Source organism: Anser cygnoides, chromosome 6 (genome assembly GCF_040182565.1).
Source record: "Anser cygnoides isolate HZ-2024a breed goose chromosome 6, Taihu_goose_T2T_genome, whole genome shotgun sequence".
Lineage (NCBI taxonomy): Eukaryota > Metazoa > Chordata > Aves > Anseriformes > Anatidae > Anser > Anser cygnoides.
Window position 1 is genome coordinate 20,673,354 of NC_089878.1, and position 26,706 is coordinate 20,700,059.

Below are 26,706 nucleotides of genomic sequence, written 5' to 3' on the forward strand. Positions count from 1 at the left end.
AAAAGCAATACTTGTACTTAGTAACTCCTGTTAGGAGTCACAGTACTTCCACGCTGTATCCTGAGCCACATGAATTACTTTGGCACATTAGGTTCATCTGACATCTGCCTCTCCCTCCCACCAGCGCTGCCTGGGCATGTTTTACCTGTTTGTTGTTACCCATAGATGTTTCCCTTCAGCAATGTCTTTCTCATCTCCAGATGCAGTAACACGCATTCCAAGACATAGTTGTATTAAAGCCTGTCTCAAGTGACCACACCAGGAACAACAAAAATAGACTGCATAAAGGGTGGAGCAGAAGTGCGCACAAACAGCTTAGAGTTACCTTGGATCTCATCATTTTGTACTATTTTAATTTGCTGCATGTGAGGAGAGGAAAAAAATGTTTGAAAAATGTCTATTTCCTTCCTTTGCCCTTCCTCAAAAAAAAAATGCTGTGGATTATAGATAATTAACACATACCTCAGCAATTCCTTCATGCCATCTCTGGATAAAGGGGGACCAACATTAGGCATGATGACCAATTAAACATGACCACGCTGCTATGCGTAACAAAGCAATTCTAAGAAAGGCAATGGCCAGATCAAAGCTGAGTAGCTATCTTTATTATCTATATTATATATAGATATAACAACTGCTTTGCTGTAGCCAAGTTTTCAAGCTGCCTGCTTATTAATGGTGGGTTGATACACAGCCAAAGGTGGTCTCCTGCTGTGCCTACATATTGAGCTAGCCTTAGTGCCAGCAATACTTTCCTCCTCCATACAATTGTGTAGTTAATTAAAAAGGAAAAAAAAATATTTTCTGGAAAATAGAGGTGGGATGGAAAAACTAGTGCTTGGCAAGACATTTTAGGCTTTCCCTAAAAGGAGGGCAAGGAAAAAAGCTTTATATTTCTGAACTTTTATCATTTATATGAACAACACATGTCACGCAAAGAAAAACAGAACTTGTGGAATCTCAGCTGTGAAGCTTTAATGCAGCACATCAAATGGTCCTGAAAAAAACAAAATATGTAAACATCCCCTTCACATGTCATTATAAAAAAATGCTTGATTTTATAATTGATGTAATTCCAGACAAGAAAAATTGATACAGACCAAAGAGGTTTGTTTTATTGTGCAAGTTCTAAAGCTATAAAGTTGTTTCAGTTTGGAAACTGAAACTAGATTTAAGAGTTAATAGCCTGAATCAACCTTCTGGATGATTTCTCCTGCATGCAGTACACACACACTGTGTAAAACCACTCTGTTCTCCAAATTATTTACCTTTACTGAACAGATGCATCTCAACAGCTACAGTAAACACTTGAATTTTTATGCAGCCAGGCTATTTTTGCTCATATATTCTCTATGGCTGTTATGGTTCTGTGTTAACAATGATGTTAGGACTAGCAAACAGCAGTGCAGGAGATAAAGGTGCTTACAGCAGTACGGGAGATAAAATACTCAATACCATATAAACAGAATGTTTTTCTCTTGAGTAGTCTAAAAACCAGAATATTTAAGTAGTTATATTTACACACTTGGTATTAGCAATTGTACAGAACTGATACACATCATATTTTCTATTGGTAACTGAAGATAGTAAAAGAAGAAATTGAGACAATCTTTCTAAAGAGATTCTTAATATACATTTTTTTTTTTTTTTTTACTTTTTTAAAATCAGATGAACATCAATTCCTGGTTAAGATGTGCTATGTTTTTAAAGCTTGTATTTTTTTTTTCAATGTCTAAAACAACTATAGACATAATTTTGCCATTCTTTACTTGTTTGCAAAATGAAAATATACTGCCTCCGTAGATAAATTGTTTAGAATTTGACATATTTCCTATTTAAAGTTTTTTAATCTGGACTTTTATCATTGTGTCACGGTTCTAAGGTTAAGTTTATAAATAGTAAAATAGTAAATGAAGTGTTACACAAATAAGTGAGTCAAAGGAAAAAATTCTGTCCAGACCCCGAATTTTGGCTAACTCTGCAACCTGCGTTACATAGCGGGTCTTTAAGCCTTTTACTAGAAGAGAGTATTTTTCCACCCAAGTTGTCAGGTACATTCCTTAAGTAGTTTCAGTATGACCAGCCCGAACTGTTTGGAGAGTAAACATCTTTGTAAACATACCAAGAGGAACCTTCTGCCCATAGCTAGGCAGAGATCAGAGAAATCCTGGTGACAAATGGGAATTAAATAACCATAGTTTGGATTGCTGTGGAAAGAATTAAGAATGTTCCTTCAAAATTACTGATAACTGAAGCATAAAGCCACAGTCATCTTGAACATATCCCTGTATTTTAATTCATTGGCCACGTTGTGGGGGGGGGGCTTACATGGCAGCGTAAGGGCAGCCTATGCTTAAACATCCTTATACACAACATGGGCCCCCTTGAGGAGGAAAATAGAAGCTTTACTAACAAGATATTCACAGGACCTCCCTGGAGACTCTCCACAGGAACTCAGGAAGTAAAATGAGTCTTCATGGGACCCATTTTAACTCCATCGAGAGCCAAAAAAATAATTTAAAAAATCATTACTCGGGACAAAACACTTTTGTTCTCTTAGCATACACAGACTCTGACTAAAGGGTCTTTGGCCATCACCCAAAGCACAACTCCGCCCAACCTTGATAGCACCTACCTCCAAGAGCTGCACTGGGTGCTAGACACACAGGGCACGGCCTTGGACAAAGTCTGCAAAGGACAAGACGAGGAATTACAGTCACTTGAGGTATCTGGTCTCTAGGTCACTCTCCAGCCTATTGTAATAGCACTGTGTAGCTGAGACCCCTTGCACCAAACTGGTGGAGGCAGCTGCTTGTTCATTACCACACTTGTTACACCTGCTCCCCATCAGGTCCTGGATCAGACCCAGCTGTGAGGGCAGCCAGCTGGCTGCTCAGCATCCACACAGGAGGTAAAGCCCAGTCAGAGTTTGCACACAGGTTTCCAGTGGTTGTTAAGAACCATGGAAAAGAAAGGGGGAAAAAATGCATCTCATCAGTTTGAGATTGTGATCAGAAATCTTACTTTTTAAAAAAAGAGAATCAATTTTATATATATTTTTTTTTTCCTGTCTGCAACAATATAACAGTTTTGGTTATACGGCCACCACATTCACATGTGCCAACCAAACTGCATCTGCCACTGACTCATCAGGAGCGGTGTTCAAGACATGTTCAAACACAGCTTTCAGACCGTTGGAGGCAAAGCCAAGAGAGGCTGCTTCTCTGGATAAGATCTAGAGCTGTAGCCTCTACTTTCTTTACTAATTAAAAAAGACTTAAGTAAAAAATCTAACAAATGTATTTACTTTTCTCTTTAGATTAACACCCTGATTTCTGATGAACAATCTGAACAATCAGCTGGAACTGAGCACTGCAGTCCTTTTATTTTTATTTTTTACTTCCTTTGGATCACCATTTTAAAATGCTTTTCTGAACAATATCTAGTTTTTATTAATCTTAGTCTTTTAAAGCCATACATAATGAACATGAACAATGAATCGAATAAATCAAATTTTTGTTATGTTAAGTCTCAGTTAGTAACATGCTCTCTGATGTTGCAAATTTCAATTATTCAAAGACTGTAGAAAAATCCTAAATAAAGTCTGTGAAAGCTCAGTCCATTCAGATTTGGTCTACTGTCTTAGTGAAAATGGGGTCGTTCTTTCCCTGCTTTACCTGTGTGTGAACAGCAGTTATGTGAAGGTTGAGGACACGCTGTAGTTCTCAAACTCCCTGCTGAGCAATGCAACCTTCAGTTTCTGGAGCTTCTTAAGTTACTAAACAGAAACATTACAAAACAGAAACAAAGGAATCTTTTGCCACCATGTCAATCTACCCATGGTGCTATTTTATATGCAAAAACTTTCACGCTCTCATTTAGTCCAACAAATTAAGAAATTAAGAAAAAATCAACAAATTAAGAAAATCTGTTATCCAAGGAAGAATTTTTAAAAATACCAGTTATTTATCGAACCACAAAATGTGTACATCCACCAAAGGAAAAAGACTGAGGATTGTCTATGCATGCAGTAATTTCCAATTAACTGCTTCTGTTTAATTATTAAACAACAAAGCTAAGCTTAAAAGGAAGAAGATTTTTTTTTTTATTCCGGAATAAGACTGCATACACATGGAGTTAATCAGGACCAATTTCATGTTTAAACAAGCACTACAGATGTATTCATACAAAAAAAAAGAGTTCCTCTGCAATTCCAGTTTTATTCAATGAAAAGATTCATTACATGATGCTGCCATGACCAGGCAGGCTTAGTGAGCAAATTGCAAATCTAATCAGTTTGGCAATGGGTTTTATGGAAACTGTTGTGTTGGCTTGACTAATATCAAGTGATTTGCTCTTTTTTTCATTCGTTGCAAACAACTAAAAGCAGGGGCCAGGAAGGAAAGGTCATTCATTAATTACGAAAGTGTAATTTTTTTTATATTTTATTGAACAGGTTTCGAATGTAAGATTTTGAATAAATCATTGCATATTCATTTTTCTCACTCCTTTTTTCGTATCTTTTTATGCTTCTAAATTTCAAGTGTAGAAAAAGCAAAAAAAAAAAGCAAAACACCTAGTGCCTTCAAGGCAATCAAGATTTAAGGTGCAGAGTTTTAAACAATTATTCCGGTAGTATGAAAAACTGGTAAAAGATTTGTGGCACAAACACATTTCCAGATTTCTTTACACTATAATTCCTCTGGTGCTTATTTTCAGACCACCATCTGTTTGGTCAGCCTCTCCAGATCAATTCTTCCAAGAGAACTTTTCTGAGAGGTCTAAAAAGCAGGTTTTGAACATTCCTTTGGTATTCTCATTTAAACAAACCCAGAATTATTTATGTGATAAGAGGAACCATTGAAAAATACACATTATAACTACTACACATATTTTCTTCATCTGTAATTAACCGTCGCTCTATCTGCCCTGTATGCTTAAACACCTCTAACACCAGCAGCCTCAAAGAGAACACCCAAAACCTAGCAGAGCTCGTTCCATACATCTGGGAGCATGAACAGCATAGAAAGTTAAGACAATACAGTCAGGGGATAGGTTCTTTCAGTTTTCACAAGGGCTGTACTGTTCCTGTCATTTCTTGCATGACACGTACACATTGCTTTCTTTGCCTGTGAGTGTGTGCTTTTAGTACATACCAGACAGACAGTATGTTTTCCAGCATACGAACAGGTCAACTTTGTGAATTTCTGACCACATTTGGTGAAATGCATGCATCAGTTCCTATTACCCAACTCTTTCTAAAGTCAAACAGCATTTCCAAGGATCAAGGTCCACTTTTAAGCAATTCAGCAACTTAACTGGCAGTTAGATCAAGGCATGGGTACTTGCTTGTTGACTGCAAATAAACGTAAACTGACCCATTTTTACTGTGGATTTGTTCTTCACATTAACCAAGTAAAATGCAGTTATTCTGCAGTAATAATGTTTTCCATCCAGAACACAGAAAACTATCTCAAAGCATTTTCATTCCTTCCCTGCAAGGTAGCAGCATTAAAATCTCCACTTCACAGTGAAAGACTGACAGTCTACTTAAGGACAGAAGAGTGACCCAGCATCACGAAGGAAAGCTACAGCTGAACCCACAGCCAGACCCCATTTCTGGGTTCTCCTTCCTCTGCCTCATGTAAAAGCCCAGAGTAAATCTGAAAATCACTAAGTTCACTTTTGCACAGCCATCAGATGCTGTGCTGGGATAACCAGAACATATATGCATTTGGCTGACACAGTCTGCATCCTCTGAGTAACATGCTATATTGGGGGGGGGGGGGGGGGGGAAGTGTTGTTGTAGATAACCATTGTAATGCCCCTGATGGTGCTCTGACCCCTTGTCTCTGGGAATTTTTAACTATGGGTTATTTTAACTATGTGTTACTGCTGTACTTAACAGAGAGTAAGATTTTGATGTAAAAAATAATCCTTCTGCTCCACTTTACTTAGTTTTCACATAGTGTTTTAAGATTCCAGCAGTTATCTCTGTTCCACTCCAAACTTCAACACGTCAGTTCTAAGCCCTTTATTGTCACCCCTGGAGCTGACTGACCATTGTTGGAAGAAGGAATTGATCTGTCTGTAGTTGGGGAACTACAACCACCAGATCCACCCAGTGTGCAGAAAATCTAGAAAAGAAATTTGTGCAGATGCATGTCCTGCAGACAACAAACAGCAGATGATACAAGTGCTTGCTGACCAGCTGCACAGGGCAATCACCATGCAGTGGGATCAGGTCGTGGTACAAGCCTGCGCCTGTCAGTAGTAACTGCAAGCCCTTCAGATCCTGTGTTCCCAAGGCTGCATGCCAAGTTTATTTCAGCCTCAGGATGCCAAAGTGACAGCTGCTTTAGGAGGGAGAAATCAGGGTATCAATCTTAGGGGAAAAGTTTGCATCACTCAACAATCTGTTTGGTGTCAGAAAAAGACGCCCTTACAGGAGGCAGTTAATTTGCAGACATGCGTAACCATTAACCATCATGAAGAATCCCAGGTATGGATAAAGCACAGGAGTTAAGTCAATTAAGAAGGCTTCCCTAAATTTGTAGGCTACATATTGGCCATATGTAGAAGCCAAAACATTGTGAAGTACAAACATCATAATACTGTAGATAATAAAAGTTGACATACATTTGAAATTCTAGCCCTGCAGCATTATGTAGTCTTAATATCAAACTGCCACACTGCTTAGCAGCAGTTCTACTATTTCTCTGCAAGTGTATTACAGGCTCAGTAATGGTGGGTACATGGCTTTATTCCAATTTTTATTTCATTGTAATAGAAAATATATTTATGGTTTACTTCAATTTCAATATTATCTTTTTGCTTTTTTGTTATCTCAAGGTTATGAGAAGGAATGCTGTATATTCGTGTTTCAGGATATTCATTCCACTATTTTGCGATTATTGCTGTGTGTACATAATCTTAAACTGATCTGCTACCTTCAGCTGCTGTGTCCTGCTCCCTATCTGCATGTAGTCTGTTGCTATTTGAGGTACAAAGCAGAAAAAGTGGTACGCCACAGTCCACTTGGAGAGTTATTTTAATACATGCTTGATTTGTCAAGTACCTGAATTCTTTCATCTCTTGTGGATAACATCACACAATATATTGAAATAACTTGAGTACCTAAGAACAGTTTGACTATGACTACATATATCTCTATAGATACCATGGTGAGCCTGCATTCCAGTATGTCAAGCTAGGCCAAGAAGGTGTGTTAGATATCTTCATCCTACCACAGACCTGCCCTCTGTGCATCCCTCAGAAGCTTTTCCCTACTCTGTGGCCAAAGGTGCTTTTGCATAAGGAGTATGGGAATACACTGGCAGCTGCAGGTCACTGGTGTGCCCTGGACGCGATGAGACTGAGGAGGCTGCCATGGCTCTTGCCACATTTCCTCACATTTTACTGTATCCAACACTTCCTCATCCTTTGTTGGACAACTGAATTCCTGCAGATTGTGTATACCTGGGCTTTGCATAGACCCACACTGTAATGCTCACAGCAGGGTGCTTGCAAGAGAAGTATTTTCAAACACTGTAAAAGCCTGAAGTCCAAACATTGTGACTCAGCTTCAGAGCTCCAAATTGCAACCACTGGGCTATGCCACTGGCCTTACGGGATTGCTGCTGGAAAGCAGTTTGCAATAACATTATAATAATATAGTGCTATAACAACATTGAGGTAATGGAGCAGAAACACTTGAGACTGGAAACATTCTTTTGTCAGACCAACACAAGCTAAAAGGTGTATCAGCAGGACAAAAAACAACATGAATACATTCAACAGAAAGAAACATCTCTCGTAAAACTCCATTGTAGAACAAGTGTAAGACTCATTTGAAAAGTCATTTCAGTTCTTAATAATTTCTAATAGCAATAGGATTTTTTTTTCCAAATACATTTTGGTAGGGAATAAAAAAGCCTTAGTCTAACAAATAGCCCCTTGGACAAAATATTTGGAATGTAACCACATTTGTAAATCTCTAAAGTCACCCTGAGTCAGGGAGAAAAAAGCAAGTATCAAGCCTCTTGATTATTCTGGCATTGTGTAACAAGACTTTCAGTTCTCAGTAAGAGGAATGTTTTACTCTGGTTAGCTTGAGGTTAATACCTAGCCAGATTTTTTTTCCCATTATTATTAGTAAATCAACAGCAGCTTTTAGCATCTTGCAAGACAAGTTTCAACAAAGGCGCACTTATTTTCCCTGTGATTAGTAAATCAAGACTAGAACACATGCTCCACAATCAATTCAGGAGAGAGAAGGAAGCTGTTTGCAATCTCTGTTGCACCATTCTGTCATTTTTATCCCAAGGATCAAGACCCATTGAGTAAGAAGAGGCATGATCTGTAAAGAAACTAAGAGAAGAGTTGTTGATTAACCCCAACACCAGATAAACAGCCTTGCCTTTGCCACAAGTCACCCTCCAAAGGGATTTTCCAAGTGTGGACACACTCGGAAGGTAGCCATAGCTGGGAAGGTCTCATTAAGAGCAACACAGCTTCATTGTCAACACAGCTCCTGAGATGTAATGGCAGGAAGCACAGAGATGTTTCAGGGACTCAGAGGTGGACCCACAGCCTCCTCCAGCTCTTGAAATCTGTGAAATTCAGATTGAGAACAATGCTTTATTGAAGGGACATAGGGCAAATATTCACCTTTCTTAAAAGTACAATACTGACAAAGCCTCAACGGGACTTCAGCAGTTCTTCATCCTCTGTAACTCCCTTCCCCAACCTTTTCATGTGGAGAGTGATTGAGTTATTGGTTCCTGTTTCCAGATTTTGTGCAGTTGTACTTAACACTTAGTTGTGTATGGGATATTTTTTAGCCTGACTCTTCTTTGCCTCCAAATTGTTGACTGTGATTTCCAGCACTGATCTGTTTTAAAAAGCTTTAAAACCCAAACAGCTGTGAAAATTTGTATGAAGGATACATGCTGGCACAAATGTTTGCATGGTATGCACTTATATTCTGTGTTGCCTTATTCTGAAGACATTATAATTTTATTTGTATGAAGTTACAGACATATTGACTCAGACAAAAGCTCAGCTAACTCAATATCCTGCCTAACAGTTGTCAGTAGCAGACACCTGCAAAAGAATGCAGTAGTGTGCTCCATCTTTTACTTGTTCCAGCAGATTAAGGACTGTCTGTCTGTCCATGGGTTCATACAGACCACTGAATTTATTGACAGTTTCTAATTGATATAGTTTAAATTAAATTTCCAAATTATATTACTGACCTCTACAACAACTGTGGAAATTAAACAAGCAATTAAATAGTGCACTGTGTGAAAAGGGACTAATTCAAACTCTCCTGCCCAATAACTTCACAGTATGCCCAGCATATTACGTGATCCTAAGTGAAGAAATCATTCCTTATTTTATTCATGATTTTATAAACTTTTGCCATACCCCATTTCAATCATCTGTTTTCACACAGAAAAAAATCCTTGTCTAATAAGTATGTCAAATAGAAATCATTATACGTTCCTCAACGCTCATGGCATTCTCTGTGCTTTTATTATTTCTGTATATTTCTGTAATCCCCAGAACTGTCAGACCACCACGCAATATTCAAGATGTAAAGACATCGATTTATAGCAGTAGTGTAATCACATGCTCTGTTTTGTATGGTATTCCATTCATAATTCCTCATTTTCTAAGTCCCTTTTTGGCTGCTATTGAACACTGAGATGACAGCAAGCCTACTGCGACAAGACTAATATCTTGAATAGAATAAATTAAGTCAATTTTTTAGTTCATGCATATTGGTTTCTTATAGTAGTGACCTCAATCTTACTATTTTATTTCTCAGTCATTTATACTGTGTTTTGTTTTGTTCCCCCCTCCCCCTTCCCCCTGAGCCAGCTTCAGTTTTGATCCTCAGACAATTGTGAGGAGTTAGCAAACACTGTCTCCCTAATACGCGCATCCCTTCTTAGGTCTTTAAGCAAACAGCAAGCAGCATACATCCTTCTCTCTGTGGGGAAAAAAAAAAGTATTCTTCCCATTTGTTTCCTTTCCTTCAACAACCTCTTAATCTACATAAGCGCGTTCTCTTTTACTGCATAACAGTTTACATTTTAAGGCCTCAAAGCAACTTGAAAATCCAAGGAGGTTGCGATGACCAACTCAACTTTTTATCTACAAACTCACTGTCTGCTTGAAAGAATTCCAAGAGGCATGATGTCCCTTTGCGAACTCCGTATTTTCCACGTATCCACTAACAGTGTTCTCAATTCCTATTGTGTTCATGGCTTAGAAATCAGCTTAATTTATGTATTACTTTCTCCTGATCATCCTATTTCAAACTGTTCTCATACCTGAGCCCCTTTATTCCTCTGGTACCATGACGACATAAGCAGCAGTTAAAACTCAGTTCGGGGGAGCTCAACAATTTCATACATGCACTCCTTCAACTCTCAAGAACAGTAAAAATCTCAAGAAAATACTGAACCAACTGATGGTGCCCTGGGCAAACAGGATCAACACATACAGAGAATCTTCACTTCCATGCTCATAATTATGCATTTATGCACTGTGGGAACATGAGCGACTGCCAAACCAGAGCCTAAAAGCTGAAAGCTGCTTTCTGCTCCTTATCCTCAATCTTATCATGTTATGACCTCAGGACACAATGCATCATGAACCCAGAAGTCAGTATCTACTCTTTAGAAGGTTACTAATACTTTCTCCCCTAACACCTCCCCCCCAAATTACCAGCCAAACTTCATGCCTCCCTAGTATAAACAATGCCAAATGCATCTTCTCTTTTGAAGCAGGCTGCTGATGGCAATTGCCTCATTGTTACAATTCAACTGACAGCATCGGAATCCTCTTAGAAAGCAGAAATCCTTATCCCTTTATTTCCCTGGGCCCCCGTTCATCTTTCAGCAATGACTTCACTAAAGGGGACTTAGTTTTCAAGCAACACCAATTCTCTAGATTCTCCATATTTTTTCACAGCTCAGCATTGCTGTCTTCTCATCTGCTGTTTCATGATGAGCACTTCGACTACTGATGTGCACTTGTGGCTTTCTTCCTTACTCACAAAGCACCTCAGAAGAAAAGCAGTTCTAAAATATTTTATAAAAAGACATCTGTCTCTGTCATGTTAAAAAAGCTGCATGACTACAGTAAGCCAACACCTAAATGAGTGCCTTGTCTTTACATGCCTTCATTAGAGAGACATAACCTCAGGTGTTATTTATGTGAATGCACATTCATAGCTATAAAATTCTTGGCAGTTCCATATCATCATACTTATGAGCTGTGTAGATGACTCCTGGTTGAGCAATAACCTTCAAGCAGATCAACCACTGTCACCACAATAGAAGGGGGTTCTCAGCACAGGCTTGTTAACCTCTACATGAACAGGTAGGGCTCTATGCCCATGCCATGTTTTCTAAGACTAGAAAACTATTTTCCTTGCACCAAAAAAAAAAGTATTTAACCATTAAAGTTCTAGTCCATGGTTATATAGTCAACATACTTCTCATTCTAATTCATAACACCTAACACAGCACTTCACAGTAGCATTTGGAAACTGCATCCAGTAGAACAGGTCTGCACTTTACAAAGCACAGTTCCACCTACTTGCAAACTTTCTGGTTTTCCATACGCTATGTATTTGATTCTAAGCTTTGTAGCACTCAAATTTGTTACACAGAGTGGAAGTTCATTGTTAAAGGTACAAAATAATATTTTAAAAACTGTAGCTCAGAAATGTAGTTTTTAAGCATAGAAAAATGAGAGATCTTTCCACAAACTAACAGTAGAAATAAAAGTGGAACTGTTTTTTCAGACCTAAACAGAGAGAATGCTCATATGCTCATTAAAGACTTACTGCTTAGGGACATGGTTTAGTGGGTGACATTGGTAGTAGGGGGATGGTTGGACCAGAAGATCTTGGAGGTCTTTTCCAACCTTAATGATTTTATGATTCTATGTTTCTAAGGAATTACAAGGATGAGTTAAGGACAGGGAATATAAGATAAAGCATTCTTTTCTTTGTACCAGTTGCTGCAAATACAGTTTCTTTTCCTGAAAAATAGTTTTAGAACTTCTAAAAAATATATTTGAAAAGAAAATCCAACTATTTTTTTCCCCTTCAAAGTTTGCATTTGTCAAAATAAGGAAATGGAAAAATTTGGAAAAAATGAAACCAGCAGTGACATCACAGGGGTGATAGGTTTTTGGATCAGCAACTAAACTTCTCTTCCTTCTTTTCCTCTCCTTCCTTTTTCTGCTGTATAAAGCAGTAACTGGTGTGATTCTTGTTATACAGCTTAACTTCTTAACTACTTCATTGTTTTCTGCTCATCTGTATTATTTAGCTAGAACATGGAGTATAGTTGAGAAGATAAGTGAACAATTTAGTGACATTTAAGCTCTACTCCTGAAGATACACATATGCTAACTTTATTAGCATGAGTACTTCCAATAACTTTAAAGGAAGTAATCATTGGAATATAATTAGGCATATGAATGAATACATGGAAAACAGAAGGCCTATTCAGCTGCTAAAGATAGGAATTTACTCACTTTGTTATCTAAAACATGTTCAAAATGAGATCTGCAGAACTCTCAAACAAGACCCATGGATGCCTGACTTTTGGACAGCGTGTTCTAAAATGCCCTTTTCAGAGGAATAGTTCGACATGCCGAATAATGCAGACACAATCTCAACTTTGCCCCATCTTTTTAGTGGAACATGTAACAACACAGAAGACATACAGTTGCACCTCCCTTCCCTCTCCCCTGCTCTTTCCCAAAGCACAATCATTTGGTGTAAAACCACAGAGTGAGTACCGTGTCACCACCTGTGGACACTCCAGCTAGAACGACAGTGTCACTCCGTTGTCACCTTTCGTGGTTCTTGTTGTGCTGCTGACGGTGCAACTGTGAGATGCAGCCTGGGGCCAGGGAGATGAGCAGGACACAGAAGCTGGTGCTTCAAAGCTTTTTCAGTTGGGAGTGTCATATACACCACTATCTTACTTTTGCCCACCTACATACGTATATTTGCCTTTATTTTCTTAATATCCATCATTATTCTTTAGACACAAGTGAGACTCACGGTAATCACAGTAGCCAAATACTGCTTTCATCTTCTATTTAATCTTGGACACTTTTATACAAAAGAATGAAACCAGGAGCGTGCATCAGGAGTGAGGCACAAGTTAGGATAGAAATATGACAGAATTAGAGATAAATTAGCTTTCAGGCACTTTCATAAGCTTTGAATTTCATAGGCAGAAACAAAAAGTCATGATTTATCTAATTCCTAAGCCACATCATATAATCCATGAGAAGAATTCACAGAAAGAAAGATTTGTTTCATTATTATGAGCTCACCCCCATCTACCTTGCAGAATAGTGGCAGATTTTGAATGAAAAAATGTGGAAGATGCGCAGTACTCTTACGATGGATATGGAAGCACAACTTGAAAAGGAGAGCTCTATAGTTTAACAAAAGAAACCCATTATGGTACAGTTCTCAGGCCACTTTCCCTGTAATTCTCTGTTTGAATGAGGAGCTGTTATGCTACAGTATTGAGAACATATCTATTCTGTGCTAGAAAAGTAAGGAAAAGTAAACTGAAATTATTCACTGGCATTTGTCACAGCCTTCATATCTCAGTAACATACAAAGAGATACTCATGATCCTAAATCCAAGCGCCTTTTCATAGTGTTCAACAGAATGTTTCAGATTTTTTTTTGTCACTTATTTCCTGAAATTCCTGAGGTTGAGTGACGTATCTTATCTGGCTTACACAATGGGTATGGAGTTAACAAAAAATTTGGCTAGAAGCATCTAACAAAGATGCTCTTTGGCAAAGAAGTGGGACTGTGCCATTCCTAAGACAGCACACAGGGACTTTGTTCTGAATAGCTCAAATAGCAGCCTGAGAAGGCTTTTAAAAATTGTCCTTAGGACACATGGGGGAAGCCTGAAATATTTACTTCTATTTTATTCTTCATTTTAGTTTTAGAAACAGAGTGGCAGGCCAGGCCCAGATTCCTTGATCACTGCCAAGGGATTTCTCAGGAAGACTTAGATATTTGCTGGGTCAAAACTTCGTTTAAATTATACATCTTTTTCACCCTCCAGAAGGTAATTTTAATGCACTGGAATTAATCTTAACTCTGTTTATTCTTAAACTTATTTAAGACTCTGAAAATTGCAAACAATTTAAACAAAACACAAACAGCCCACCAGTCCATGAAAAACATGTATAGACTGCCACAGACCTCCGCATAAATATGCTTGGAAAAGGAACACTCTCCAGGCTTGGCTAAGAAAACCCATGAAATAAATTAAGCAGGATGAATGAAAAACAATATTATGACACCCACAAGCACTCCGGGAGAAGCAGATAACACGCAGCCACTCCTCTCCTTCCTAGTCATAGGACATTTACAGCCATCACCCCTGCACAGGCAGTGGGAGGCTCCCACACTGTTCTCATAGCAAATCAAGAAGACAACAGAGTTGTCAGGCTTTTTCAACCCTCCTGTTTAACAGCTTCATCTCATATGAGAAACCTCCTCCCTTTGGCTGCTCCATGGACAAGCCCCCCCCCCCCCCCCCCATCCTGTGCTCCTCAGGCTGCATCAGCTTCTCTCAGCACTCACTTTGACCCTGCCAGCACGCCCCAACAGCACGTTGCAGGCTGCCCAACCCCATGCCTTTGGCTCATGGTGCTCAGTGCATGTCTCTTACCCCCAAACGAGAGGAACACGTGTGAAAAACCAGACGCCTGGTACTCTGCTCTGGTCCCAGCACATGACATGAGGGGGGCACCTCAGGGCTGCCAGCACTGTGGCTGTTCTCCACATACCCTCAAGGTACCTGGGGGCAGGATGGGAACAGGGGGATAGGAACCAGTCCATGGGGTGACTTCATGGTCTGCAAAACCACTGGGTGAGTAGGAGCTAAGGGAAAGGCAAGCAATGCAGACTGGATGAAGCAGCCATGATGCCTAAAAAATTAAAGCTGATTAAGAGCTGCTGTTTCTCAACTCCCCCACCTCCCCAGAGCTGGGGGCCCTGCCTGTGGGTAAGAGGCAAGGGCAGTCTCTTCTGAGGAGGGAGACTGCTGCTCCCTGTCCCCCTGCTATGCCAGCTGGGGAGCGTGCGGGGGACCTGTAGGAAGCCAGTGCTGGGACCCCACAGCTGCTGCTCTGACAGGTGGGGAGGGCACACAGGCCATCCCTGCTGGCCCCGTGCTGCACAGCACCAGCCAGCTATCAATACGCACAGGAGTGAAACCCAATGCCTCTGCCGGGGCTTCCTGAAAAGCCCGAGCTCAGCTCCTGAAGAGGAGTCTATTTCTGACCATCCATCCAGCCCCCAATTACAGTACAGGAGTTCCCCATCCAGGCGTACAGTTCCCGCTGTTTTAGCAACCTTGGTGGTACAGCCAGAGCACGACGTGGGATTAGGCAGTCTGAGGATTTAATGAAGTGAATTTTGTTGGTGCTTGAGCCCTCATGTAACACATGAAGGGAACTGCACAGCAGTACCATACCCACTAACACACTTCTTACATTTTTTGCACTTCTGTCTACTCAATAAATACAGCCTCATACCTGTTATTTGTTGCCCCCCATTCTGTATAACAGGCTGAGCACCTGATCTGTATGTCTACAAAGCACAGGAGGACCTAGACCACCTCAGAGATCAGCAAGGGTTTGCATGGACACAGCAGTCCAGCTGCAAGAACCTGCACATAACCACATACACCATATTACCGATACACTAAACGTGCAGCTAATACATTGGTCCTGGTAAACCAACAGACAAAAGCAAAAAGAAAAAAAAGCCCCTCAGCATAATAAGAGCTTAGAGGAAAAGACTCCATTGTTCCTAAAACAGAAAAACAACATTCTGAGAACCAATGACATTTCCCTGTTTTCTGCACCATAAGCAGAATTTCAAGTCTCCTAACGAAATTCTGAAATATTCATTCTTTATTATTTTACCTCCTTGATAGATATTTTGGGGGCTAAATTGCATGAAAGATTCTACACGATGTCGTCTTAGCAGATACAAATTTCATAAAACTCCAGTACAGTCCACTACCACATGGAGATAAATTGTTGCAAAACAAACAACTCGGATGTAGAAGAATTGTCATTTCATTTACTACAAGAAAAACTCTTAAAAAAAACCTTAGAGAATAATCAGTCTTTGTAATTGTTTCACTGTTTAAAGAGAGTTTGGAGTTGCCTTGTTTCCTTTCAAGTGCCCAAAAACTATAGATAGGAAGCAGTTGTTTCCTGCATACCAAAATGCTTTGTCACTTACCCAAAAAACCTGCCTGAAATAGTTGCTAACATTTGTTTTCCCCTCCTGTCCAAAGAAAGATGTAAAAAAGCCAGTCTCCTCCATCCTCTTATCCACCTTTGATACTGATGAATCTACTTTTGGCAGCCAGCACTCCCCTGCACAGCAGAAGGGGATGTGTCTTGAATCCAAATTCATGTTCTAGCTGTGAAGTTGCTCCCTCCTCCCTCCACAGCATTAGCAGGATATTTATAGGCCCCTCTGCAAAGAGCTGAATAGTCTCTTTAAGGAGTGGCTTTGGCTACAAGGACAGAAATGCCACTGACAGGAAACTTACGTTCCAGGAATGGTGTGGTGGGAGTCCAATACGATATTGAGAGGAGACAAAACAGGCTCTCAGGAAACTAGAGAAGCAGTTCAGCTGATCTCTTCTCAGAAATAATTGATCTCCAAGAATGATGCTTTAGCAGATACACCTGTTTTTTGTAGATATCAAGAACATGAGAACATCAGTAGAAGTTTTTCTGAACTCCCAAGGACACCTCATGTAGACACCTATCTCACAGAGGGAGAGGCTGCATCTCCCCTTGGCAATCCTACCCTACCACATCCTTACATCATCCTCACTACTGGTTTTCACTGTTAAAACTGGGCATGTCTGTCCATTTACACACCTTTGCTAGCACCACAGGCAAAGCAAATACAGCCCATTGAGCAGCAACGAAAACCCTGAAGAAGATGCAGCAGAAAACCAAAGCAGCCATGGAAACTACCAGTATCACAATATATCACAAAGCCCCTAGGCACTGCTTTTCCACTGACTTGGGACCTCACCTGAAGCATTCAGTTTTCTATTCCTCTGCATGCAATGCTCACCCAGCTGCACCCATCCCTCATACTAAGAAAATAATAATAAAAATAAAAAAACAAAGACTACAGCATGTGAACAGCACACAGCAACTTGGCCATGAAAGCATGCAAAAAATCTTGGCAGAGGTTGGATTCCAGCACACAGCTTTACTAGCACAGAAAGGAGTGGTAATAATTTTATAAATTGAGATTTTCCAACAGCTACTGGAAACTGCTGGCTGGCATCTTGGGACAAGGACAAAGATAGCAGCATTCCTTGCATGGCCACACGCTGCACTGTGATGGAGGCTGGGGTGACTTCAGCACGCTAATGCTGATAATGACCTCGTAGCAGTGCAGACGATCACACATGGATAAGCATTCAATTACTCACCCCATGGTTAACATGCAGTGAAAGCAAGGGCTACAGCCATGCAGGCCTACGCAACTTTCATTTCATAATGCACCATTAAATCCCCATCAAATAATGACAGCTTTGTCCCAGGGGCTAGGGCTGAGCCCCATCTCATTTCACAGAGCCTGTGGAAACCCAGTTTGTCTGCTCCCCAGACACCTCACCACTGGCACAGGGGCACCATCACCTGCCCCAGGCAGGACCCTAAGTGGTACCATAGGGATGGAGAATCCCCACTCTGCTCCCTGCCCCCCAGATCCTCCCAGCTTTATGGGCCAGACATGGTGCCTAAAGCTCAGTTGTCCCAGAATTAAAGAAATCCTGCTTGAAGTCCTGAAATATACACTTAAACAAGCCTAATACTGTGGTCTTAACATGTTCCAGTGATAGAAATGTGAAAAGTTAAGTGTAGTTGTGCTGGAAAATTTTCTGTAATGGGAGAAAACCGTTCCTAGTACTCCTTCCACAACCTGTGAAGCTACATTTGAAAAAAAATCAATTCAAGGAGACTCATGGTTAAACATATCATCAGCAACAGCTCCTAAAAGAAAATTTTAGGGATGGGTCCTTAGGACAAAAGGTATTTTCAAGGATCCTTAAGTGTCTAAATAGGCAGATAACGTTCTTCCCTTCTTCGGAGATTTTCTTCAGCGCAGAAACAGGGAACAAGCTCAGTTATCCTTGGCAGCAAGCTAAGCTTAAAAATCAAAGTTAGGTGCTCAAACACACAGGCTTGTAAAACCTTCTATGTACCTGTTTGCATCTTTAAGGATCTGTATACACTGAAGATACATCATATCTAGTGTTACTATACTATACATGGGGACTATATTTTTTAAAGCAACAATAAAAGAACCCACAACCTTCTTACTGCATAAAAATGAAGAATCTGAAGACTGCCTTCACTGAGATGAAGATTAATACTAGAAGTTAAAACATTACTATTAAATCAGACTTCAAAAAAAGCACCAAAAAGCATCTTTTCACTGCTTGAAGATTACATTAAGTTACTAGAAAGCAGTTTTCTAAAAATTAAAATCACATTTAAAAGACAAAAAAATATGATCTTTTTCCTAGGACAATTCCTACAGAATTAGTGCAAGCCATCTTTTAAAAATTCTGAGCTTTGGTCATAAAAAGTATTTGGGACTGACTGGCAGAAGGGTGACTCTCACAATTCATTTAACTTCTGGCTGTTACTATTGGTCCTTAAACATGCACAATATACAAAGTGAATTCATGTGGAAACAGCTCCCATTTGGTAACTGTAGGTAGGCTGCCCTTGCCCTCCTGTAGAAATGAATCCAGACACAACCTTGAATGGTGATACCAGGAGCCAAAGTCTGTTGCTCAGGCCCACAAAGATGCAGGTACTCAAACCAGACTGTGCAACTATCTCAGCATAATATTTGAAAGGAGCAAAGCAGCAGCAAACAAAACAAAATGCTAATATTTCCAGTTTCTTGTCTCAGTCACTGTCTCAGCCAGAACCAGTATAAAATGGAAGCCTCCAAGCTACCAAATTTTTTATTAAGAGTTTATCACCACCTGTACCTAGGCTTAGTCCCAGGAGCTACAGGGAGCAAGTGCTGGTGGAAACATCCTATCTCTGTCCTCATCTGTTATCCATGTGGACACGTACAACACACTTTCTGCTCTGCTGCCAGACCATTTTGTTTACATAAGCTTCTCCTCACAAACCCAGCCCTTGTGGGCAAGGAATATATTCATGCCTTAGAGCTGCTTTCTGGACAAAGTCTGCTCACATGCCATATCAATATTTTTAATATCATCAGTGGACTCTCCTTTATGTTACACCTCCACTCATTAGGGCCTCATCTATATGGGAAAAGCTTTTCTAGTGATACACACACAATACAGTGCCACACAAAACCTGTTTTATTTCTCTTACACTTAAACCTGTTCTCAGGTTAAAAAAGCTAAGCTGACCCTTCCAAGTCTAAGATCTAAGTGCTCACACGCAAGTCCATGCTGTGACAAGTTTTCTCAGGGATGCAGATGGCATTGTGGCTACTACCATAAATAAAGGAAAACAAAATCTTCAGCCATGAAGTTAAAATCTGAGCTCCTCAAGTTTTGCTGGGCTTCTGATTGTGACCATCCCCACGTTTGCAGTGTCATACTGCAAAAAAGAAAAATAAGCAAACATAAAAGGAACACAGGAGTCATATGCATGACAATCAAAAGTACAATCAGCAGCTTTCTTTTTTTTTGCCAGTTTCAGCATTAAAAAGAGAAAAAGAATTAGGCAACTGCATAAATACATTTTGTATTTGCTGATGTATCTTTCACAGCTTTGCAGATACTTTTACTAACAATATTGTCACAATGGTTGTGGAACAAATTTACAACTAAACAGATAAAAATCTGTACATGCCTGCAAAGGACCCAGCAACAAGCATTTAAGGAATGGATTCCTTGGAACTGAGCATTCATAATCCAGTGCCTACTGTGTATTCACTCCTTTCAATAGCTATGGTAATTAGGTTGTCTCATGTTATTGTGACCTACAATCTATCTATGGGGACACTGCAGGGGAGCTCGGGTCCTAAATCTACTAATTTCACATTTAGAAAGACCCAGGCATGACAACAATGCTGAATTGATATGCAGAACATTCAGATAATTTTAAACACTTGAATCATTGTCCTTAGATGTAAAAGGATCAAGCCTTCCTTCAAATGCACATTGTGCAAATTCACTGGGTGTGTCACATTACACTGAAGGGATGTTTGCTGAAATGCAACTGGGCCATGGAAGTGGTAGCTGATTAAGTGGAAAATAAGGAGCCTTGGGCACAATGACCTTTATAAGCCATGCACAAAATTTATGTTGAGGTTTAGAGCAAACTTTTCCATGCTGATAGAAAACGTCATAAAATTGAGTACACAAGTTAGTAAGGTTATAACTCATCCAAGAAACTACAAAATTTTAGTCAATTATCTAGCTTCTGGCTTTAGGAATATAGCACCATTTGATCCAGTCCTAAAAAACAGTCCAGACAAATCTGCAGGGCAGTGATACAATCACATGAAATAGTTCTTCAGTGCATTAGTATTTGCAGTCCTGGACAGCTTAGTAGTATGGTCTCACTCTGTCCACAGTATTATACCAACTGGGTAATCATATGGAAACTCTGCAAACAAGCTTCCAGTTCAGAGCAGAGTATCAGCCTATTATCAAACAAATAACCCACCACCTAATTCTGCATGAGAGATTTTTAGGATCTTACCATCTCCTTTACTCAAATCTAACCAGTGTGCCATTTCTTAGAGACAGGTACAATGCAAGCAAATATTCCCTAAGAGTTTCTGGACACTGACAGATGAGTTCAGGAGGTTTGGAGCAGCTGCACTTGAAGACATCAGTAACCTCACCTCCTAGCCTCTCAGCAGCAGCTTAAGCTAGCACAGCATCCTGGGGACTGGAGAAGGAAGGCAGGAGTATGCTTTCCCCTTCTGCCCTGCCAGAGAACAGAAAGAAGGAGTGCAGGCACCTAGAGAGAAATGTCAAACCGCCAGAGCAAAATTTGCCAGATCTTCCAGAGCCCTTATTAATGCAATAATTTCATTTTTGGAGAAGGCTAAAATAAAAATCTAAATCACTGCAACAGTGGATGCTTAAATTATATCCTATGGGTTAGATTGAATATAAAATATGTGCAGGTTCTCCTCTGAGAATACTGAGTGTATTTATCTTTTTAATTGAATCTATCCATATAAAATGATCCTCTTAAGTAGATTAGAAATCTGATGTACTGGGCCCCCATGTGGTTTGCCTTTAATATTTCTGCACTCAATTACTGTTTTTGAAAAGCAGGAATTATTCGCTGCAACCCTAATGCTATATTTATTTGGGATTTAGGCCTATTTTAAGATTAGTCCTGACTTAATTGTACCAAACTATCAGCAATGTTGGAGTCAGACTACTGAAACTCATTATCATACATCTGCCTGATATTTACATTCAGCAAATATGTGAAAAGGAAAATACTTCCTCTTGCTTCTACTGGAATAAAATTAGAACATGTCTAGGGAGTCTGAAAAGCATTTTTATCCAGACAGTCCAGTAAAGTATTTATTTTTTGATGGAAAAAGTTAAAGTGTGAGAGTTGTTCTAATAAAAGGATGTATGAGAGGGAAAAGTCTTAATTACATCTCCCTACATGGAGGCAGTCCCTACATGGAGGCAGTAGCAAGGAGCTACTGCATGGTCCACCTTCAGGGAGTAGCAGCTCACATCAGGTGAACAGCCAGTCTACTTTTCTTGAAAGAAGCTCACTGACATCCTGACTAGACAGGCAGAAAGAACTGCCCTGCTGTTGCTCAAGACAGACCTGCAGAGATCACATTACCCCTGCCAAAGGCAGAACAGGCCTCTCCCCTCACTGTGCAATGTTGTCCTTCAGCTTCATCTGCCATTCCTTCCCAGCAGCACTGCTCCGCTCAGCTTTCACAAGATGCAAGAGAACTTTAAAAAGATTAAGAGAAACATGGTCAAAGGACCTTCAGATATTCTGTTACTGCCACTGTTGCTGCACTCACGTTTTCAATGTGAACAGCAAGTTACACATATATGCTTGCTTTCTCAATCTTTCATTATCAATGCTCTTTGTTTGACCAATTCGCTAAGCATACATATCAGAATCTACATTTCCAGACTGCCTCTTCCACCCTCACATTGCAAGTTCTAGGGAGATTCCTATCGTGGTTTTTGGAAAAGCTTTCTTAAGCATCATCTTGAAGCTCCTGCAGAAATCCTAACCTTGACCTTGCTCAAGGTGAAAGGTACTGCAGGAGTTCAGCAGTCTCATGTGGTTCTGACGCTGGAGCTTTGTAGATTAAATTATTTGTCTAATGAAGCTGAAGTGCCTTAATTTGTCAAAAGAGATTAAAAACAGGGGCAGCAACTACAAGGACAGGAAAAGATATAATTCCTGGAAAAACACTTGCTTTTGTCAGTCTGTAAAATACTGCTGTAAATCTGTACTATATTTGTCAAAAAACTCACAATATTTACTAAGCGTCTAGTTGTGCTTCCTATACATAAAGTCCCTTACTTGTAAAATCAGTGTAATACATGAATTAGAGGAGCAAATTAACAGCAGTCACTGCAGGTTTCAGTACAAGACAATATATGTTTTCATAATATGGAATAAGGCCTTAAACAAAATGCATCTGTAAATACAGAGCTATAGAGACACTAGACTTCTCTATCGGAGGTGAGTACTGAAGCAAGGTAGCCAGGTTCAGGCCTTACCTGTGAAAGCCATAATATTCTAATGCAACAATTTAAATCAATTCCAATAAAAAACCCACCACACACCTTTTTTACTGACTTTAACTGACACTGACTTTTTAATATCTATTTTTCTGAGGAATTACATAGTGTACTTGAACCTAAGTTCTGTAAAAGAAACAAGGAAGCAACCTTCCATTTACAGCATACAGACAAAACTATGCAGAATACCTTAAAAATAATAAGAAAAGGTATGTAATATAACCTTGTATCCCATAATATGCAATGCTGAGGAACTCCTCAGTTTAATTACAAAAGCATCAGATTTCAGAAAATGTTTATAATGTAGTTCAAAGATACAAATGTTTCACCTGTTTTTTGGTTTTGAAAAAGAAGAAATAGATGGACTTTGAGGTGCTAATTTCTACCTTACATAGAAGAAACCACGCCTGAGAGTCCAGACACTTAGTTACAAGGTTGTTGTTATCAAGAAAGAAGCATTCTAAAAATGTAGAGGCCTCAAATGGTTTTGTTTTGATTCTGAAATAGACTGTCTGAAATTCTAGCCAGACACTGAAGTGAAGCTGGAAAACCTTGTCTCTAGGATTTATCTAATATGCAAAGTAAATGTTTATTGTGGAATAGTTCTGTAAGGTATACATGAGTCATTTTTAACCACAGTATTTCCCAGATAAACATAACTGCTGCGTTTATAGTGATAATTAATTTAGTTACGTAGATAGCTCAGTTCATGAAGCATCTGACAGAATAGAAGAGATATTTGACAAGCCCTAACTGGTACTCTCTAGTCTTTCCGGTACTTTTTGCCTGCAAAAGGAAAAACCAATGAAAAGTATATACAGAAAGAGAAAACTTTGGAAATAAAATTCTTTCCCCATAAAGCAGTTGCAGGGACTAGGGAGGGAAGCCAGGTAAAAAAAAAAAACACCTGCTTTCTCCAATGATCAAATCAACACGTACCTAAACCCTGGGCACAGTGGTGCTTATTGTCAATACATCACAATTTAATCTCAGCCCTTGTTTGAGAAATTCTGTCTGAAAGAACAGAGGGTCAAATCACACAGGTGTTCATTTCCAGGTGTTTCTCATATTACCATTACCTAATTATTCACTCATTCACTGAGGCTCTCAGAGCTGGAGCCAATCACCCCTCTTCCTCTGAACTCTTTAAAACCTTACCCTGTATTTTTATCTCTAAATGCAAGGAACAGTATCATGAGTCTGAGAGAATAGCATCTTGCACAGAATTCATTGCCACCTGAGCCTCTATGCACACAAAAAGGAGTGCCACATGGAAACTAGAAAGATAAAAAAATTGAATACGCTCCTACAGTTGCTAAACTTTCAAAAGTAACTGGATTTTTAAGGAGCAGTTTGAAGGAAAAGTGGGTAGCTAACATGTCAAGACAAAGAATGGAGTTGCTGCTAATGACCTTGACTGTCTTTTACTGCTTGGTAAGCTAATTATATTTAAAAAAAACAGAGTAGAGGAAATTAGAAGGCATGTTGATGTTTCTATTCCTTCCAAATCAAAACAGTAGCCAGGATGAAGTAGGAAAGCCCCTTCAGGCTACATGCACTGAAAAAGCTGGTGTATATAACATAGAACATTTGTTTAGCTTTGGTTGTAAGTCTATTTTGTTTTTTAATAGCCAAAGGCTATCCATACTGCAGCTCTGCCCTGATACATTACATATGCTCTGTAAAGCAGAAACCCACCCTTCACGTCAGGCTCTGAAAGAACACTATAGCTAAATGCAGAGTTACAGTCAAGAACAGAAATTATCTCCTGGAGCCCAAAACAGTTTGGGAATAGGTAACAAAACTTCTACAACGCAATCTTTCAGGTGGGCTTTCAAGAAGCCCTTTGAAAAGAGGTATTTTCTGAATTTCTATCAGAGAGCAAAATTTGTATCTTAAATGTTTAGTAGTCATATCTCCAGCAAATCCAAGCCTGATGACGCAGGCAGCCAGGATACCCACGCCCAGCAATACAGCAACTGGCCCAGAGATCCTTGTGCGTTCCTGGCTCTGCCTGCCCGCCGCAGTTAATACAATAACATGGCCAATAATTTAGTTACACAGAGATCAGGAAATTGAGAGAGTGGCAGCCTCCATTCTTCTGCTTAGCACTTACCTCACAAGCATAAAGTCAACATTGAGGAGCACGTGTGCACAAGAAGTATTGCTGCAAACACAACTTGTGCAACTGAGCACAGCGCTAACATAACAGCACTCTGTGCTGAGCTGAGCACACTAACACAAACGGTCAGGTATGTAAAACGCAACAGAAACATCTCAATTTCTTGACACAAAGCGGAAAAGCACAGATCAGCATTTCAGCTGCCGTGGGCTGGATTCAGCAGCAGCATGCCTGCTGGCCCCTGTCCATCCATCCACATTTCTCTCAATGTTCGCTGCTTGTGCCCAGGTCTGCTGGGCTCCTCCACGCACTCCAGTGAACTCACTGCAGCCTGCTAGGTAGCCTAGCTGGGCAGATTTTTTTCTATTACAAAACACTTGTCCATGTTTGCCAAAACTGGTGACCTACATTTAAGAGTGAAAAAAAAAATTTAAAAAGACCTTTAACATTGGGGGTGGGGAGAAGGAGATACAACTATTTTAACGTATTCTAATAAATATAACCCTTCCAACTGCTGCATAAAAAGCAGCTGGTACAGACAACAGCAATCAGCAAACAGGGCAGGGACAGTGCAGAATGGACTGGGAATACCTTGTCTACAGGTGTTAGGATTTTATATTTATGGTGCCAGTGAAACAGGACTTTATCAAACAGCTCCTCCCTGAGATCCCCTGCTGAAGAACTGCTGCACCAGCTGCTTTGTGAAGTGCTGTTCCCCTTCATGCCCCCTGCCCCTCCTCTCAGCTCACCAGGGCTCAGTTTGCAATGCTACATGAAAGGATTACTTGTTTCAACTTTTCTATTTTCCTATTTCCAAACAGCCTCAATCTCTTCTCTTTTCCTTGACCTCAATAACATTTTACTTGAAACTCCCCCCTGCAGAAGTAATCAAGCAATTTGGCTTGACACCAGAACACTGAAAACGCATGTTAGTTTCAAATGCTGCTCGCGTAGTCCTGCATTTCTAAACTGAACAAGCATTTTATGCACTTTAATCTCTAGACATAGCAACACAGGATAAATGAGCTATGAAACAGCAAATGCTAAAGCCATTATTCTTTTCATAGATTTACCAATAACTTATTCTGTGATCTTAGATAAATCATTCTGTATCTCAGCTTTCTCTGTAAAACAGCTATCATGTGTGCTAGTGTCTGAGAACACTAAAACTTTCAATCTGAAAGAGGCTTTGAGAATACTGAGTCTAAATAGCAACTATCATTTTTACAGAATACAGACCGGACTGCTAGGGGAAAAAATCTTGACTGAGTAATCACATTTAAGATAGTGGCTTATGTAAATGCATTACAGCATTTTCAAAAGAAATGTCACATTTTTAAACTACATGTGCCACAACCATATTTAATAGAGAGCCATCACAGGTTTTTTGGTGTCATGGGTCTTTGTAATAAAAAGATTTGGTTTTGTATTTGGCTATAATGGCTCTGCAAGAGCTGTCAGGATTTATCACATCAAAAATGCAAAACTCCTAAAAAAGGAGTGGCTGCCCAAAGAGGGTTTAGTACTTTACAGACATTACAATCTATTTTGTTAATGATAGCACACATTTGCACACTTGGTTTTTGTGGCTTAGATTGATCATATGGCAGTATTGCCCATTCTTTCCAAGAGGTTTTTGTTGTGGCAAGAGCAGCTCCACAAATAACAAGATGAAGTGTTTAGGAGTGGTCAGATGAGAGGTTCAGGTGC

The 26,706-nt window shown here is 39.7% G+C and overlaps 1 long non-coding RNA gene across 1 annotated transcript in view; it reads right to left on the minus strand.

Annotated features, from left to right (window-relative positions):
• Nucleotides 1-672: 672 nt before the first annotated feature.
• Nucleotides 673-26,706, minus strand: part of LOC125182528 (uncharacterized) — a 64,525-nt gene continuing 38,491 nt past the window's right edge. Inside the window, exons 2-5 of the long non-coding RNA XR_010832263.1 lie at nt 16,647-16,785; nt 3,678-3,778; nt 2,636-2,688; nt 673-997 (exon numbers count right to left, since the gene is read on the minus strand). This is a non-coding gene — a long non-coding RNA (uncharacterized lncRNA). The remainder of the gene's footprint in view (nt 998-2,635; nt 2,689-3,677; nt 3,779-16,646; nt 16,786-26,706) is intronic.